The sequence below is a fragment of the Hordeum vulgare genome, chromosome 2H (assembly GCF_904849725.1).
Source record: "Hordeum vulgare subsp. vulgare chromosome 2H, MorexV3_pseudomolecules_assembly, whole genome shotgun sequence".
Lineage (NCBI taxonomy): Eukaryota > Viridiplantae > Streptophyta > Magnoliopsida > Poales > Poaceae > Hordeum > Hordeum vulgare.
In genome coordinates this window covers 63,517,332-63,535,643 of record NC_058519.1, presented here as the reverse complement: position 1 = coordinate 63,535,643, position 18,312 = coordinate 63,517,332, and positions in this window count along the sequence as shown.

The following is an 18,312-nucleotide window of genomic DNA, read 5'->3' as shown; positions in this document are numbered from 1 at the left end:
GCAAGCAAGAATTCACGGAAAATTTCGGCAGCACTTCGGTAGGAAAATGGGACAAAAAATTCGATAAGAAGAGAGAATTAGACAATATTCATAACAAACAACTAAATAGAACAAGGGAGCACCATGAACTTGATAGAACAAGATGATAGACCCAAAAGAGCAACATCACAATGCCTCCAGAACAAGAGAATAAGAACTAGCTCAAGCGGAAGCAGAGAATGAAGAAAAAGAATGACAACTATTATCACAATAGGATTGAAGAGCCTCCGGACAAAGAATTGACGTAGCAGTTGGAAAACCAACAACGAAGAAGAAGACAGTAGTGGTCTTAAGAAAATCAACTCAGCATCCATGAGGTGACAACCAACCACTACAAGAACCAATGATAGATGAAAGTAAAGATATCAAAACTTCTTACACCAAGAGGGTACCTTGAGAACTAGGATTAATGACAAGCACCATGATAGCAACAATCCATAGGAAAAGCTTTAGGTGGAGTCTAAACCAAGATAGCTCAATGAAGAAATCATGGGTGGAAATATCTCATGATCAAAGAATTGGTGGGTTTAATTATCTCATTCTTGAAAGGAAAACTCTTCGAGGCTCCTACACTAACAAGAATGCTATAATACCACCTCAAAGGATAAAGGATGAACAATTGCACATATAAATGCAAGGGAAAGGATACTTGAGGTTCTCCAACAAGAATCTTGAAGAACACTTTGAGAATGAATTGATATCACGATGAACCACCACGAAGGACCTCCGTATACGAATGAATGATGCAAAGATATCAAGGTACAAAAGACTAAGATTATGACCTTGCCAGGATTTAGATGAAGCCTCACAAAGAGATACTTGATAGAACTTGGAACTCCGGAAAAGAAAAGATAAGAACACTTGAGAAAAAGGAATTGATATCATGAGCCACTCTGGAAGAAGAATTCAGATTACTATGAACAAGAATAAGAATTATGTTATTCTTATCCTTCATCAAGTTTAATCAATGACAAGCAACGGATTTAGCATACAACTTATTCCTCTTGAAAGAATCTTGAAGAGATAGAGAGATAAGCACCACTTGAGGCAAAATTGAAGGAAGCACCGGTAAGAATTCACAATTGAATGGGAATACCAAGAATTAATTGAGATGCAAGATAACGAAGAGATCATGATCCACCTAAGATAAAAACTTAAACAAGACACCGGATAATCAAGAGACGAACGAAGAGACAACAGTTGAGAAGAATTGAGGATGAAAGGTGAAAGCTGAGAACGAAGAATCTTCTCGAATGATGTCCTTTGGAGGATCGAGAATGAAAACAACTCAGAGAAGCACCGGATAGCGAGAAATGGATTCTCATGATTGGAACAAATGAGAGGATAACACGAAGCTGAGATGACAATCTTCACAAGAATGGAACAAGACTGAGAGAAACACTCCTTCGAATTGCAAGCTGAGAATGATGACAAGAACAACACCAAGAATTACTGAGACACTCCGGAATAGAGAAGAATGAAAGGTTGAGCCAAATAAGAGAATGAATACAAATAGATCTTGAAGAAGTAATATGACTGATGGAAATCATACTTACGTCATAGTTGAAAAGATTTAGAGATTTCCGGAAAAGATTAAAAGAGCCAGGAAAGATCCTGGGAAAGAACCTGTGGGTTATGGGGCCACTCAAAGAAACCACCGTTAGAAAAGATTGCTTAGAAGAGAGATATTGCACCGGTATAAAGAGAACTAGATGAGGTTAGCACGTCGAAATAATTGAAAAGATTGGAAACAAGAACTACTGAGATAACTTCAACGCTTCGGATCGAAAAGAGAGGAATAAATAAACAACATAGGCTGATAAGAATTCCCAACAAAGGAAACAATTACAAGGATAAATAAGATATAGTGAACACGGATAGCTGAATTAAATTCACCGGAAAAAGATAACCAGATTGAAGGAATGATGAACTAGAATTCCTGAAAATCTACGCAATGAATCACCGGGTAAGAGAGAAAAGAACAGACAGTAGAAGCACAATGAGAAGAAAACTCTTGGATGAAAATTGAATCACTGAAGAAAAGGGTGGGAGGGCGGGGAAAAACAAAGACAACTTGGGACAGATGAGACAAACTCCAGAAAGAATTGAGAGAATGATCTGCAACAATTAGAGAGGATTGAATTCAGTTGAAGAGAAGCACACCGGTTGGAAAAGAATTAATAAGGCGACTCCGGTTGACAAGAATTGATAAGATAACTGATAGAGCAAAAGAATTAATACTCTCATAAAAATATGAGAACACCACTTAGGAAAGATCTGAAATCACCACTTGACATCGAAGCAACACGAATTACCATAATCAACAAAACAAAGGGAGAGGCTTATGAAACAAGCCAGAACAAACTCATGAGAGAGATTTTGTCTGATATTTTCGTGGACAGGATCGCACGGGCTCGATCCTTATAGTAGACATCAAGTGCAAGGCAGTGCACCCAACATACGAAGCGTCCCCGAGTCGTAGCAAGCTACAAGGACTCTTTAAGACACAACGAGAACCGATGTAAGTCAACCGTCAACAAACGAATCCACTAGATGTCGAACTCCAATCTAACATCATGCATTTGTTGGAAGATTGTCCTATAAGCAACTACTTGAATTCCCACCTAGGAATTCCTGAAATATCTGGTCACGCAATCTGGTACACGGATACAAGGAGTAATATTTCACACAACTCCTATACTAACCCGTCACCTGTATCACATCCGTCAACACACAACCAGAATCTCGGACCTTCATCTACAACAGACCCTCGTGATCACAACAATACAAAGTATGACAGTACTCCCGAACAATCTGCACCAGTACTGGGGACATCGGGGTTATCTCGCCACTACTAATATTGAAGCAATTACGAACATCCTTCGTCCTGAGATACTAAGAAATCTGGATGATAACAATGTGCTCGAGAATCCCCTGGAGCTCAACTCCCCGGAAGAAATCAAGTCAGACAGGAGGCACCAAGACAGAACTCCGTCACATCAGCATCATATAGATTTCAAGAATATCCGCGTGATCCTAGAAAATTTTTGAGTGAGAAGAGGAGTAGAATTAAAATATTACGTCAAGATTCCTCACCAGAGCATAGAAGAGGAGAAAAAAGAATCCTACTCTTCGATATATAACTAGACTCAAAGCAGTTTTTCACTAGACTCGACTCGGCCAAGTTCGATCAATCAAGGGGGCTCCTAGGTCGGTACTGCTCTGATACCAACTTGTCACGCCCAAGATGCGACCCTATCCTCAATTTGGCACGAGCATCTCGTCAGGGATAGAATCGCATCTCATCGTGCCACAAGAATGGATATCGTTACAAGTACATGTACTGAAAAGAAGAGACATATAATAGAATTGGCTTACACTCGCCACAAGCTACATCAGAGTCACAGCAGTACAAAACATAAACATCATGATGAAGAGCAGGGTCCGACTACGGACGAAAACAAACGACAAAAGAAGAACGACGTCCATCCTTGCTATCCCAGGCTGCCGGCCTGGAACCCATCCTAGATCGATGATGAAGAAGAAGAAGAAGCAACTCCAAATGAACAATCAACGCGCTCGCGTCAAATAACCTTTACATGTAACTGCAACTGGTGTTGTAGTAATCTATGAGCCACAGGGGACTCAGCAATCTCATTTCCAAAGGTATCAAGACTAGCAAAGCTTAATGGGTGAGGTAAGGTTAAGTGGTGAGGTTGCAGCAGCGGCTAAGCTTATATGAGGTGGCTAAACTTACGAGTACAATAAATAAGAGGGGGATGATCTACGCATAACGGACGTGAACTACTGATGATCAAATGAATGACCCTGATCACCTACCTACGTCAGACATAACCCCACCGTGTCCTCGATCGGAGAAGGAACTCATGAAAGAGACAGTCACGGTTACGCACACAGTTGGCATATTTTAATTAAGTTAAATTCAAGTTATCTAGAACCAGTGTTAAACAAAGTTTCCACGTTGCCACATAACCGCGGGCACGGCTTTCCGAAAAGATTTAACCCCGGAGGGGTGCTCCAACTAGTCCAACACAAATTACCACAAGCCGCATAGAAATCCTAAATCACGAAGCTCGCGATCTCATCGGATTCCCTAGTGGAAAACCTCAACTCTGAGATTACCCAAAGCATCACTGGAATACCGATGCACAAGATATTCCGTCAAAGGTAAAACTAATTCAGCAAGGCCGCCCGACATGTCGACGATCCCGATAGGAGCCGCGTATCTCGTTCTTAGGACACGACGGATGAGCTAGACGTCGGGATCGCTAAACCTCCGGGTGACCAGAGGGGCGCTGGACATCTCTCAGGTGGGACCAACACTCATGAGGAGCACTGGTCCGGGGTTGATTAAATTAACCTCGGGTTAATTACTCCCTATGCAGTTCATTAGCTATTAGGAAAATGTAGTACCAAAGTTGGGCCTTGCCAGACCAGCTTTAATCTAAAACGAATTATCAAGGGGGTCCCCATAACAACCCCGATCGTGTTAGAAGCACTCAATTATGGAACATAACACCGGTAGCCGAAACTAAGGGGGCAAAGGTGGAACAAAACACCAGGCTAGAAAGGCCGAGCCTTCCACCTTTTACCAAGTATATAGGTCCATTAAATTAAATAGCATTTAATATGGTGATATGACAAGGAACCCATGTTATCACATGGAAGCAACTACACCTGCAACTAGCAACACTAACAACATGGTTAAGCAAGCGGTAAGATAGCCAATCAATGGTTTTCTAGGTCAAACAGGTTGAAGGTAATCATGGCATTGTTGAGAGGCTGATATTTAACATGTGGTAGGCAACGAGACATAATCGATAGAAGCGATAAAACTAGCATGGCAATGATTGTAATGGTATCTGGGGAAATGGTCATCTTGCCTGAGATCCCGCTTGGAAGAAGAACAACTCCGTGAAGTCGGCGAACCAACGTAGTCGAATGGGTCCTCACATTCCGACACGCTTGCGAAACTCTATCGAGACGGAGCAAGCCGGAAACAAACATCAACACAAATATTCACCACACGTTGCACAACATGATGCACAACCTACTATGATGCATGATCAGTTCAATGATGCAAGGCATGGCATGGCAATTCACCTCACGCAAACACTACACATTAAGTGAAGCTCGATATGCAACGGGTTGCATATAGACGAAACTCCACGTTTAATTATTAGTTCACTCCCTTAAATTACACGGCAATATTAAATGTTGTTTAACATGGCAAGGGGTGAAGCGGTGATTCTACATGACATCCTAGTCGGGTAACACGCGAAACATAGATCGGAGCTACGGCACAAGAGACATGCAACACAAGATAATTATGCCATGAATGTGACATGCATGTGAGTTCAAAAACACAAGCAAGAAGAGAAAGAAGCAAATGTCGCCATGGCGAGCGACAGGGAACCATGGCGGCAAGACGAAAACGAAGCCACGACAATGTTCCTATACCGATAACTCGTCGAGATATCGTGCCAACGTATAGGAAGCGCGTGCGGGAACACTAAATAAAGATGGGGTGATCCCGGTTACCGGGTTCCCATGTGTCGGGAACAACATAAGAGGGACAACGTGTAACGGGAAAACATATGGTGCAACATACGGAACATCTCATACAACATGCACACGGTACACGACACGTCCCATCGGTATACCTTCGCAGCGTGTGAATCGGAGGGGTTCGGTTCGGAGCGGTGAAAACATAGGTCATCGTGGAAGTAGTGGAAGTCGTGGTACTCCGGTCTCATCGACGGTAGTCGTTCGCTTGGCATCGATACACGGTCTTCGGTGTCGGGAGTCGAACACGTTCCAAGGGTCGTCGAGGACGTAGTTGTACACGCGATCTTGTCGGTTCCATGAAGGAGGGGATGGTGCACGCGGCGACGGCAAGCGGCAGCACAAGCAAGCAATAGCATCTACAGCAGCACGAGCAACAGCAACACGCAAGCAAGCATATCATCAGGCAACGGCAAGCTACAGCTAGCATCTAGCAAAACCAGCTAGCAGGCAACAATTAAGGCAAGCTAGCAGCAGCAAAGCACTAGGCAGCAGAGCATCTACTAGCAGCAGCTAGCAAAGCAGCAGCAAATCGGCAACAGGCAAGCACAGCCATTGCTAGCAACCTACAAGAGCATCTCCAAGCCGCAAGATGGGATCTGCAGGAGGCAAACAACAGTCTCGGCAACAGGGCAACAACAATAATACATCTGGCATAGCAGGCAAGCAAGCACGGCAGCATCTTCGGCCAGCAGCACATGCTCGGCAACTACGACAGGAAACGCAGCAGCGGCAGTGGCGCATCGCCATCAGCAACACGGAGCAGCAGCTAGCATCAGCAAGGCATCGGGGTCGGCATGGCACGCGGGAACGGCGGTCTCGGCGACATCCGGCAGGTCGGCGGCGCGGGAGAAGCCAAAGACGACGGGAACTGCACCTCGGGCAAAGCTTCGGCGAGCACGTCGGGCAGGGAGAGGAGAGGCTCGCAAGGTCGGGCACTGGCGGCTCGATGCGAGGGGAGCACAGCGCAGGCTGGCTCCGGGCATGGGAGCTGCAGGCACGGCGCACCTTGGGCAGAGGCACGGCGAGAGGAGCCGGGCGAGGCGGTGCGCGGGGCAGAGCACGCGGGCAGGGGCTCGGGAGACAGCGGCACGGGCGGCAGGGAGGCGCAGCAAGCCGGCGGGGCGCAGGGACTCGGGCTGGAGGAGGGAGCACCGCGCAGGCGCAGCGCGGGGCTGCCAGAGGCACGCGGGGTGGAGCAGGCGGCGGCAGGGGACCTTGCGGGAGGCGGCGGCCATGGCGGGGGAGGGACCTCGGCGCTAGTGTGGACAGGGGCTCCTTTGGGCAGAGGGGGAGAGGGGATCGGGAGGAATGCTGGGAGGACGAGAGAGGCACGGGACGAGGGGAGAACGAACACGGGGGATGACTGTGCGTAGGGGAAGACAAGATACGAGGGACGAGGGGGCTCGGGCTCGTGGCGCTAGGTCACGCAGGGGAGCTGGGCTGCGGCCCAAGTGGGCCTCCTCCTCTCTTTTTTTTCTTTTTTCTATCCCTTTTTAAAAACAGAAATCACACTCTAAAAGAAAAAGATTTAACAACATAAAAAAATGATTTTGGCTCCTTGAAAAATATACCCCAACTATAAAATAGATTGGGCATTTTTAAACAAATAAAAATGAAACCTTTTTTTGAAAAATAAAGTAAAACCCAGCTCTTTTAAAGGAGAAAAGAAAATGAGACTTTTTTTTTAAAATAAACAAAAGGAAAAAATAAAGGAAACCCAAGGGGTTTGCCTCCACATTTAATAAAAGTATTTTTTAAAAGAAGACGAACCTTTTTTTAAAGGGGAAAAACGAAAACTTGAACGCAACCACAAAACAATTAAAAGAGGTGGGAGGGCGGCGACCTATTGCACCAAAGACACCGAGAGCAATCACAACTCAGATCACACCACGCAACAGATGATGCAAGATGCCATGATGCAAACTACATGATGATGCAACAAATAAAACTAATCACACGACGGAAACAAAAATAACAGGGGAATCTTCTGGAACGTCGGCATCGGGCTGTCACAATATTCCTATGAGCCTCCCATTGATCCTTTGCATCCTTCTCAAGATGAAGAACTTGATATGCTTGGGAATCTTAAAACTGTAAATCTAATCATTAGAGGACTGCCAAGAAGTATTCTTAATCAATTGCAAAATTTGGAGTGTGCTCACACCTTTTGGAAAGAATTAGAGAAAAGATATCCCGACTATTCACTGAAAAATCTTGAGATCATTTTTTATAAATGCATTATCTTTCACAAAATGAAGCCAACCGATCCTAATTTTGATAAATGCCTTTTTTATCTTCATGACCTCATGCATGCTAAAGGAGATGTCATTACCATTAACAATGTCATTGTCGAGCCCATTCGAATGCATAAATATGAACATTGTCATAGTCAAAATTCAGATGAAATTCTTATTTCTTATGACGAGGATATTCCGTCCGACAACAACAATGTGGAGCATGGCTACTACGATGAAGATGAAGAGTTTGACATCGAGTATGTGAAGACCATGAGGAACCTTAGTCTTATGGAGAACCATAGGGACTACATGGTCGATGAAAAGGAGTGGGTTCACGATAGTGGATGCACCGATCACATGACCAGAGATAAAGACATGTTCAATGAGATCACACCAAACCATGAACCTCGTAGTGCTTGTCAAGTAGGAAAGCAAGTTGGTGGAAGTCATTCCGTGAAGAACATCATGACTACAAGAAGGCCACTCGAGCTGCTTCACATGGATCGTCTTCGGCCTCAAAGTTGTCCTTCGCGTTGTGAGGAGGGAGGTAGTTGTCATCGTCTAAATCGTCGGGGTCATCGTGTTGGGGAACGTCGCATGGGAAACAAAAGTTTTCCTACGCACACGCAATACCTATCATGGTGATGTTCATCTATGAGGGGGATTTCAGATCTACGTACCCTTGTAGATCGCACAGCGGGAAGCGTTAAGAAACGCAGTTTATGTAGAGGAACGTCCTCACGTCCCTCGATACGCCCCACGAACCATCCTACGAACCGTCCCGCGATCCGTCCCACGATCCGTCCCGCGATCCGTCCCACGAACCGTCTCGCGATCCGTTGCACGAAGCATCTTGCGATCCATCTCACGATCCAGTCCGATCTAGTGCCGAACGGACGGCACCTCCGCGTTCAGCACACGTATAGCTCGACGATGATCTCGGCCTTCTTGATCCAGAAAGAGAGACGGAGAGGTAGGTGAGTTCTCCGACAGCGTTACGGCACTTCGGAGGTTGGTGGTGATCTTATCTCAGCAGGGCTCCGTCCGAGCTCCGTAGAAACGCGATCTAGAGGAAAAACCGTGGAGGTATGTGGTCGGGCTGCCGTGGCAAAGTTGTCTCAAATCAGCCCTAATACCTTAGTATATATAGGAGGGAGGGGAGGGACCTTGCCTTGAGGCTCAAGGAGCCCCAAGGGGTCGACCGAAGTGGGGGGAGGAGGATTCCTCCTCCAATCCTAGTCCAACTAGGATTGGAAGGTGGAGTCCTTCTCTATTTTCCCACTTCCCCTTTTTTTCTCTTTGATTTTCTTTCTCTCCTGCACAGGGGCCTTCTTGGGCTTGCCCACTAGCCCACTAAGGGCTGGTGCATCACCCCAAGGCCTATGGGCTTCCCCGGGGTGGGCTGCCCCCCCCCCCCCGGTGAACATCCGAAACCCATTCGTCACTCCCGGTACATTCCGAGTAATGCCAAAAACTTTCCGGTAATCAAATGAGGTCATCCTATATATCAATCTTCGTCTTTGGACCATTCCAGAAACCCTTGTGACGTCCGTGATCTCATCCGGGACTCCGAACAACATTCGGTAACCAACCATATAACTCAAATACGCATAAAACAACGCCGAACCTTAAGTGTGCAGACCCTGCGGGTTCGAGAACTATGTAGACATGACCCGAGGGACTCCTCGGTCAATATCCAATAGCGGGACCTGGATGCCCATATTGGATCCTACATATTCTACGAAGATCTTATCGTTTGAACCTCAGTGCCAAGGATTCATATAATCCCGTATGTAATTCCCTTTGTCCTTCGGTATGTTACTTTCCCGAGATTCGATCGTCAGTATCCGCATACCTATTTCAATCTCGTTTACCGGCAAGTCTCTTACTCATTCCATAATACAAGATCCCGTGACTTACACAAAGTCACAATGCTTGCAAGGCTTGTGTGTGATGTTGTATTACCAAGTGGGCCCCGAGATACCTCTCCGTCACACGGAGTGACAAATCCCAGTCTTGATCCATACTAATTCAACAGACACCTTCGGATATACCTGTAGAGCATCTTTATAGTAACCCAGTTACGTTGTGACGTTTGATACACACAAGGTATTCCTCCGGTGCCAGTGAGTTATATGATCTCATGGTCATAGGAACAAATACTTGACACGCAGAAAACTATAGCAATAAAACGACATGATCAATATGCTACGTTCATAGTTTGGGTCTTGTCCATCACATGATTCTCCTAATGATGTGATCCCGTTATCAAGTAACAACACTTGCCTATGGTCAGGAAACCTTGACCATCTTTGATCAACGAGCTAGTTAACTAGAGGCTTACTAGGGACATTGTTGTGTGTATGTATTCACACAAGTATTGTGTTTCCAATCAATACAATTATAGCGTGGATAATAAACGATTATCATGAACAAAAAAATATAATAATAACTAATTTATTATTGCCTCTAGGGCATATTTCCAACACATCGGGATGGGATTGGACCTCGGGCTTGTTCGGGTCCTTCGATGGCTGCTCGGGAACACTGAGTTTACCGGGATCCTCCGGAGTTGTGTTCTCCCTGGTGCCCTCTATGGCCCCCCTTCCCTTTTTTGCCTTGGCTTGTTTATGCTGCCTTCGGCGTTTTGATGGCTTCTCCCTGGACTTATCGTCGTTTTCTGGTATGAGGGTATGATCTGCATTGTTGTTGGATGTGTCCACCATGTGGACGTCGTAGGTGGGGGTGGCAGTCCAGCGTGGGGCATTTACCAGGGCGGGGTCATCGGACTCATAATCCATGTCTTCAACCTCCTCGGAGGCGTAATCCAACATGTCGGTTAAGTCTTCGATGGTGGCTACCACGTGGGTGGTGGGTGGGCCATAAATGTCCTCATAATCCGCATTTGGACCGGTCCGAGTATAGGTCGGGTTCGGGCCGTCCGTGATTTTCAATGACTGGATCTAGTCGAGCGTCTCGTTTAACATCAAGAGGTTGTCCTGATCGATCTCTTCATGGTTTTCCGAATTGACCTCCATAGCTTCCGAGATACACGCGTGTTTGGAAATAACCGTTTGCTGCTGCCCGGGCGCTGAGATCGAGTCCGGGCTCAAAAATAGTTCTCTGACAAAGAAGGGACCAAGGTCATGGCCGGGCAAGAGACCCGAAGTCAAGGCTTTGGGATTTTGGAGCTCATCGGACGAAACTGTGATCTTAGCGGGGGAAATATCTCCCCCGGAGTCGGCGGAGAACTCGAGTTTCTCGAACCTTATCTCCTGATCGGGGACGAAGCCTCCGATCTCGCCGAGGCAGACGGTTGGGTCGGTATGCAGCGTGAAGCTGTCGAATGTGAGAACCTGCCCGGGGACGAACATGTCCCCATTGCAGATTCAGTCGCTTACGATTAAGCGGACCATCAATACTGTCGGCGATACTATAGTAGAACTAGCAATGAAAGCACCAATGTCGGTGTCAAAATCAGCAGATCTCTGGTAGGTGGTCTCGAGCTGTGGAATTTAGATCGATGGGTTGCAGGGGACTAAGGAGACGGTATTTACCGAGGTTCGGGCCACCTTCAGGAGGTAAAACCCTAGTCCCGCTTGATTATATTGATGGTGTATGAGGATTACAGAGTTGATTTACCTTGAGATCTTATGAGCTAAAACCCTAGATGAGTCGACCTGTCTATGTGGATGAAACCCTCTGGTTTATATAGACACCAACGGTTCCTAGGGTTACATACGACCAACCTCCAGCCGGAGATAGAGGCAGTGATCTAGCATACTCAACTTGGACGACACGCCGGTCTCCAGAGCTTTCCCTCTTGAATATGAGGTCGTCATGCAGTATCGCCTTCAATATTGCGGCCCATTAGGTCGACCTGTAAAAAATGGGCCAACTGTCCAAGGGCCCCTTAATCCCGGACTCCCTCACACACACTACCTTCATGGAACAAGCTGAATTCCAACATGAGTTTGCACAATTTGTGGCAAATGCTAGGTTGACCAACTTCAGCGCAGATGAGTGTGACCAATGCCATACCCTCACTAATTCCTTTGTGTTGGAATTATGCCCTAGAGGCAATAATAAATATAGTTATTATTATAATTCCTGTATCAAGATAATCGTTTATTATCCATGCTATAATTGTATTGAATGAAGACTCATTTACATGTGTGGATACATAGACAAAACACTGTCCCTAGCAAGCCTCTAGTTGGCTAGCCAGTTGATCAAAGATAGTCAGTGTCTTCTGATTATGAACAAGGTGTTGTTGCTTGATAACTGGATCACGTCATTAGGAGAATCACGTGATGGACTAGACCCAAACTAATAGACGTAGCATATTGATCGTGTCATTTTGTTGCTACTGTTTTCTGTGTGTCAAGTATTTGTTCCTATGACCATGAGATCATATAACTCACTAACACCGGAGGAATACTTTGTGTGTATCAAACGTCGCAACGTAACTGGGTGACTATAAAGATGCTCTACAGGTATCTCCGAAGGTGTTCGTTGAGTTAGTATGGATCAAGACTGGGATTTGTCACTCCGTGTGACGGAGAGGTATCTCGGGGCCCACTCGGTAATACAACATCACACACAAGCCTTGCAAGCAATGTGACTTAGTGTAAGTTGCGGGATCTTGTATTACGGAACGAGTAAAGAGACTTGCCGGTAAACGAGATTGAAATAGGTATGCGGATACTGACGATCGAATCTCGGGCAAGTAACATACCGAAGGACAAAGGGAATGACATACGGGATTATATGAATCCTTGGCATTGAGGTTCAAACGATAAGATCTTCGTAGAATATGCAGGATCCAATATGGGCATCCAGGTCCCGCTATTGGATATTGACCGAGGAGTCTCTCGGGTCATGTCTACATAGTTCTCGAACCCGTAGGGTCTGCACACTTAAGGTTCGATGTTGTTTTATGCGTATTTGAGTTATATGGTTGGTTACCGAATGTTGTTCGGAGTCTTGGATGAGATCACGGACGTCACGAGGGTTTCGGGAATGGTCCAAAAACGAAGATTGATATATAGGATGACCTCATTTGATTACCGGAAGGTTTTCGGAGTTACCGGGAATGTACCGGGAATGACGAATGGGTTCCGGGAGTTCACCGGGGGGGCAACCCACCCCGGGGAAGCCCATAGGACTTGAGGGTGGCGCACCAGCCCTTAGTGGGCTGGTGGGACAGCCCAAAAGGGCCCTATGCGCATTGGAAGAAAAATCAAAGAGAAAGAAAAAAAGGAGGAGGTGGGAAGGGAAGGAAGGACTCCCACCCACCAAACCAAGTCCAACTCGGTTTGGGGGGGGAGACCTTCCCCCCTTGGCTCGGCCGACCCCCTTGGGGCTCCTTGTGCCCCAAGGCAAGGCCCCCCCTCTCCCACCTATATATACGGAGGTTTTAGGGCTGATTTGAGACGACTTTTTCCACGGCAGCCCAACCACATACCTCCACGGTTTTTCCTCTAGATCGTGTTTCTGCGGAGCTCGGGCGGAGCCCTGGTGAGACAAGGTCATCACCAACCTCCGGAGCGCCGTCACGCTGCCGGAGAACTCTTCTACCTCTCCATCTCTCTTGCTGGATCAAGAAGGCCGAGATCATCGTCGAGTTGTACGTGTGCTGAACGCGGAGGTGCCGTCCGTTCGGTGCTAGATCGTGGGACTGATCGCGGGATTGTTCGCGGGGCGGATCGAGGGACGGGAGGACGTTCCACTACATCAACCGTGTTCACTAACGCTTCTGCTGTACGGTCTACAAGGGTACGTAGATCACTCATCCCCTCTCGTAGATGGACATCACCATGATAGGTCTTCGTGCGCGTAGGAAAATTTTTGTTTCCCATGCGACGTTCCCAACACTTTGTTCAAAAATTATATTTTCTAAATAGGCATGATCCACCTTCAGTACGGTTTAAACTATATGCTTAAATCCGTCAAATACCGCTTACTGAATTTTGTGAGATATGTTTAATTCCCTCTCACGGGGAGTTAAGAGAACCCAAACCGATTGAGTTTGAGGATTTCCTACTCACCTTTAGAGTCGGTGAGACGAGAGGCGTGTCGAAAGCCACAAACCCGGGCCTGCAGTTTCCTTCAGTGCACTACTTTGCTTTATTTATCATGAAGTGTTTAACTGGCTAGGGGCAAAGGTAGTATCCTTAGCACTCCTGACCTTGCCTTTTTGCACCGAGCAATTCATAATGATCACATCTTCAATTTGGGAGTTATTATTTCTCGACGTTTACACAATAACAGATCTAAGGGTAAAATCCATGGTGGTATTTATGCCACTCGCTTAGCGAAACGCATTAACGTCACTTTTCGTCATGATGGCTATCTTTTACCACAAGCTTATCTAGATCGGGAGTCTATGGTTGATAACCAATTTATTAACAGTGATGATTCCTTGGATAACCTCCGATGTAACTTAGTTTTTAGTGAGGTTACCCGAGGTATTATCACGTTTCCTGTACCTTCTTTGTTTGATTCTATTGCCAGGAATGGATACATGATCATGCGTGAGGACATTATCGCCTACCGGAGCGCCCAGGCAGCAGCTCAGCAGGAGCCCCAAGAGTGTTACTGTCTGTTGACACCGCCCAAACACTTTGAAATGAGGTCGGCGGCTACTACGGGTGGTGATTACCAAGCTAGGCAAAAAGCCTAAGCTTGGGGGAGTACGTGTTTTCACCGACTTTACATTCATGCTTGTACATTCTCGTTGTCGGTGTTCACACTCTTGCATTGTATAATCCATGCTAGATTTATTTTCTTGCTTTGTTCTTGTGTGTTTGAAAAACTTGCAGAAAACCCAAAATGATTTCTCTTTTCTTCTTTTACTTGTTGGGAGCTTTCATCTGTAAATAGTTTTTCCCGTTTCCTGCTTTAATTTGCTTTCTTCTTGAAACACTAAAAACTCCAAAAATATTTTAGTGTGTTTCTCTCAATTTATTTTCCTTACTTTGAGTTATACCCATGGAAAAGTTTTCATCGTGGTTCTCATATGCATTGTTATGATCTAATGAAGAGCCCATTTTACCTTTTCTTCTCCTTTTGAATAAAATGTTGCAGATTCCAGCTTAGTCCACGACACCCTTACACTTTTATTATTTTCATATATCGTTCGATCGTGCAAGTGAAAGGAAATAATGACGATATTTGATGAAGTGACTGTGGTAGAGAAAAGCGGGTATGAACTCAACTTGTTTTTGTTTTTGTAAATATGTTTAGACCAGTATCCATGATTCAGCGTATTATGACCAAACATGTTTGCAATAACAATTGGAGATTATAGTTGTTCATGTCATGCTTAAGTATCTAGGAGTGGATAATGATTTATCTTGGATGTCAATATGCATTAAAATGGTTGCGATGTAGTATGATGATATGGTATCATCCTCTGAATGTTCAAGTGGCTTGACTTGGCACATGTTCACGCGTGTAGTTGAATCAAAAGCAACATAGCCTCCAGGATATTTATGTTCATGGTGTTTATATCCTACTCATGCTAGTATGCAACGATGATTATTCATAAATCATGTCCATGACCGTCTTCGCTCTCTAGCTGGTTGCTTCCCATCCTATTTTCTAGCCTTCGCTTGTACTAAGCGAGAATACTGCGTGTGCATCAAAATCCTTGAAACAAAGTTATTCTAGATGAGTCCACTATACCTACCTATATGCGGTATTACCCTGTCGTTTCAAGTAAATTTGCATGTGCCACCTATAATATTTCAAATGACCTTCCTTTTTGTGTGCTTGGAACGCTCATGGAGCGATAGGGGGCGATCAGTACCTTCCATGCTAAGCGGGTTATTCTCATGATGTGTGTTTATTCACTCGTCCTTGCACGAGAGGGGCTGGTAAAAAGGGACTCCCAATCCCGAAATCATAAATCGCAAATAATTAAACAAAACTCCCCTGGATTGTTGTTGGTATGGAAGGCACCCGTGGATTCGCCTATCCGTGGAGTGTGTTTGTTGGTGGAGGGGGACTAAACCTTTACTGTTACCGCTTGGGAACCGCCGCTAATTTGTTTAGCATGGAAGATACGGATAAGTCTTGGTTGTAACATTGACAGGAAGGGTGTACCTCCCAAAATAATTTATCTCTAATATTTGCTATGAGCTCTGGAACCACTTCAAATCCTTGCTTCCCTCTACAAAGGGACTTTCTACTTACCTTCATGTTATTTTATTTTTCCTTTGAGTCATCACCTTCTCAAATAAGTACCAGACCTGAGAGAATTGTTGTCATCCTCATGCATTGTGTCTAGTTAGTCGTTGTTTGCAGCATGACTGGATCTCTTTTATCATGAATTACAATGTGTAGTCGCTGCTTGAACTTTGGGGGTGCTCCACATTTATGTTTTGCGGTCTCAGAAAGGGCTAGCAAGATACCATTGTTGTCATATTATATCATGATTGTTTTGACCAAGTGTTGGCTTTGAGTTATCTTATAATTGCTTGCTAGTTGATTATGACATTGATATGAGCTAATATAGTTTCTAAGGGTTATTGTTGATATGATTAGTCATGATTTATGCTGAATGCTGAAAACCTAGTTGCCCTCTAAACATATATATGTAAACAAGAACAAAAGAGTTCGTATTTTTTCTTTATCACTTTTAGTTTGTCAACTGAATTGCTTGAGGACAAGCAATAGGTTAAGCTTGGGGGATTTGATACGTCTCCATCGTATCTACTAACGCTTTTGCTCTTGTTTTGGACTCTAATTTGCGTGATTCGAATGAAACTAACCCAGACTGACGCTGTTTTCAACAGAACTACCACGGTGTTGTTTTTGTGCAGAAATAAAAGTTCTCGGTATAGAATGAAACTTTATGGTGAATTTTTATGGAATAAATGAAAAATAATGGAACCAAGACCCACCAGAGGGGAGGCCACACGCACCCGCTAGACATCACGACACGCCAGGACCCCCTTGCGCGGCCTGGTGTCTAGTGGGGCAAACGTGGCTCCGCTGACCCTAATTCCATCGCTATAAAATCCTATTTTCAGAGAAAAAATGGAGAGGAAGTTTCATCGTGTTTCACGATACAGAGTCACCGCCGCCGCATGTTCTTCATTGGGAGGCCTAATCTGGAGTCCGTTTTGGGCTCGGGGAGGGGAATCTTCGATCTTGGTCATCACCAACCCTCCTTCATCGCCAATTCCATGATGCTCTCCGTCGGGAGTGAGTAATACCTTCATAGGCTTGCTGGTCGGTGAAGAGCTGGATGATATACATCATGTAGTCGAGTTAGTTTTGTTAGGGCTTGATTCCTAGTATCCATTATGTTCGGAGATAGATGTTGCGATGACTTTTCTATGCTTAATGCTTGTCACTAGGGCCCGAGTGCCATGATTTCAGATATGGACTATTTATGTTTTCACCATTATATCTATGTTCCTGATCCGATCTTGCCAGTTGTATGCACCTACTACGTGTTAGGATCTGCATACCCCAAAGTGACAATAATTGGGATTCTTTTCAGTGATTACCGTAGTATGAGGAGTTCATGTATTCACTATGTGTTAATGCTTTGTTCATATTCTCTATTAAAAGGAGGCCTTGATATCCCTTAGTTTCCTTATGGACCCCGCTACCACGGGAGGGTATGACAAAAGATGTCATGCAAGTTCTTTTCCATAAGCACATATGACTATTTACGGAATACATGCCTACATTATATCGATGAACGAGAGCTAGTTCTGTGTCATCCTCTGTTCTAACTGTTATATGATGAATATTATCCAGCAATATCACCAATCGAGTGCCTACGAGTTTTATACATATTGTGCTTGCTAAGTTACAACCGTTGCTACTGTTGTTACAACTGCTGCAATATTGATATCATTGTTACCGTTACTGTTACCGTTACAGGTGCTACTGTTACCACTGCTATCAAAACTATCATATTACTATGCTACTGATCACTGTTCTATGGATACTAAATCTCCAAGTGTGGTTGAATTGACAACTTAGCTGCTAATACCTGCAAATATTCTTTGGCTCCCCTTGTGTGGAATCTATAGATTTGGGTTGAATACTCTACCCTTGAAAACTATCGCGGCCCCATATACTTGTGGGTTATCGGCAAGTAATTTGAGTCATCCGCCGCTTGTTTGATGCATCAGTCAATGATTCGTTGTTGTCTGACTAGCCGATGGAAAACTGGATGAAGGAAGATTGTTGGGAGGCCCTGGCTGATATGTGGTGTGACCCGGCATGGCATGCACAACATGCGGAGAAGGGCAACAAACGCGCCAGAATGCCAGGCCCGTCACATGTCCAGGGGAGCCAGAACCTAACCACTCTGAAGCAACACATGGTATGTGGAATGAGATGTTAACTTTTTCGCATAGTGCATCTCCGTTCATTAAGGTTGATGGTTACTTTTGCAGGAGTCGGAGCTTGGTTGCTCGGC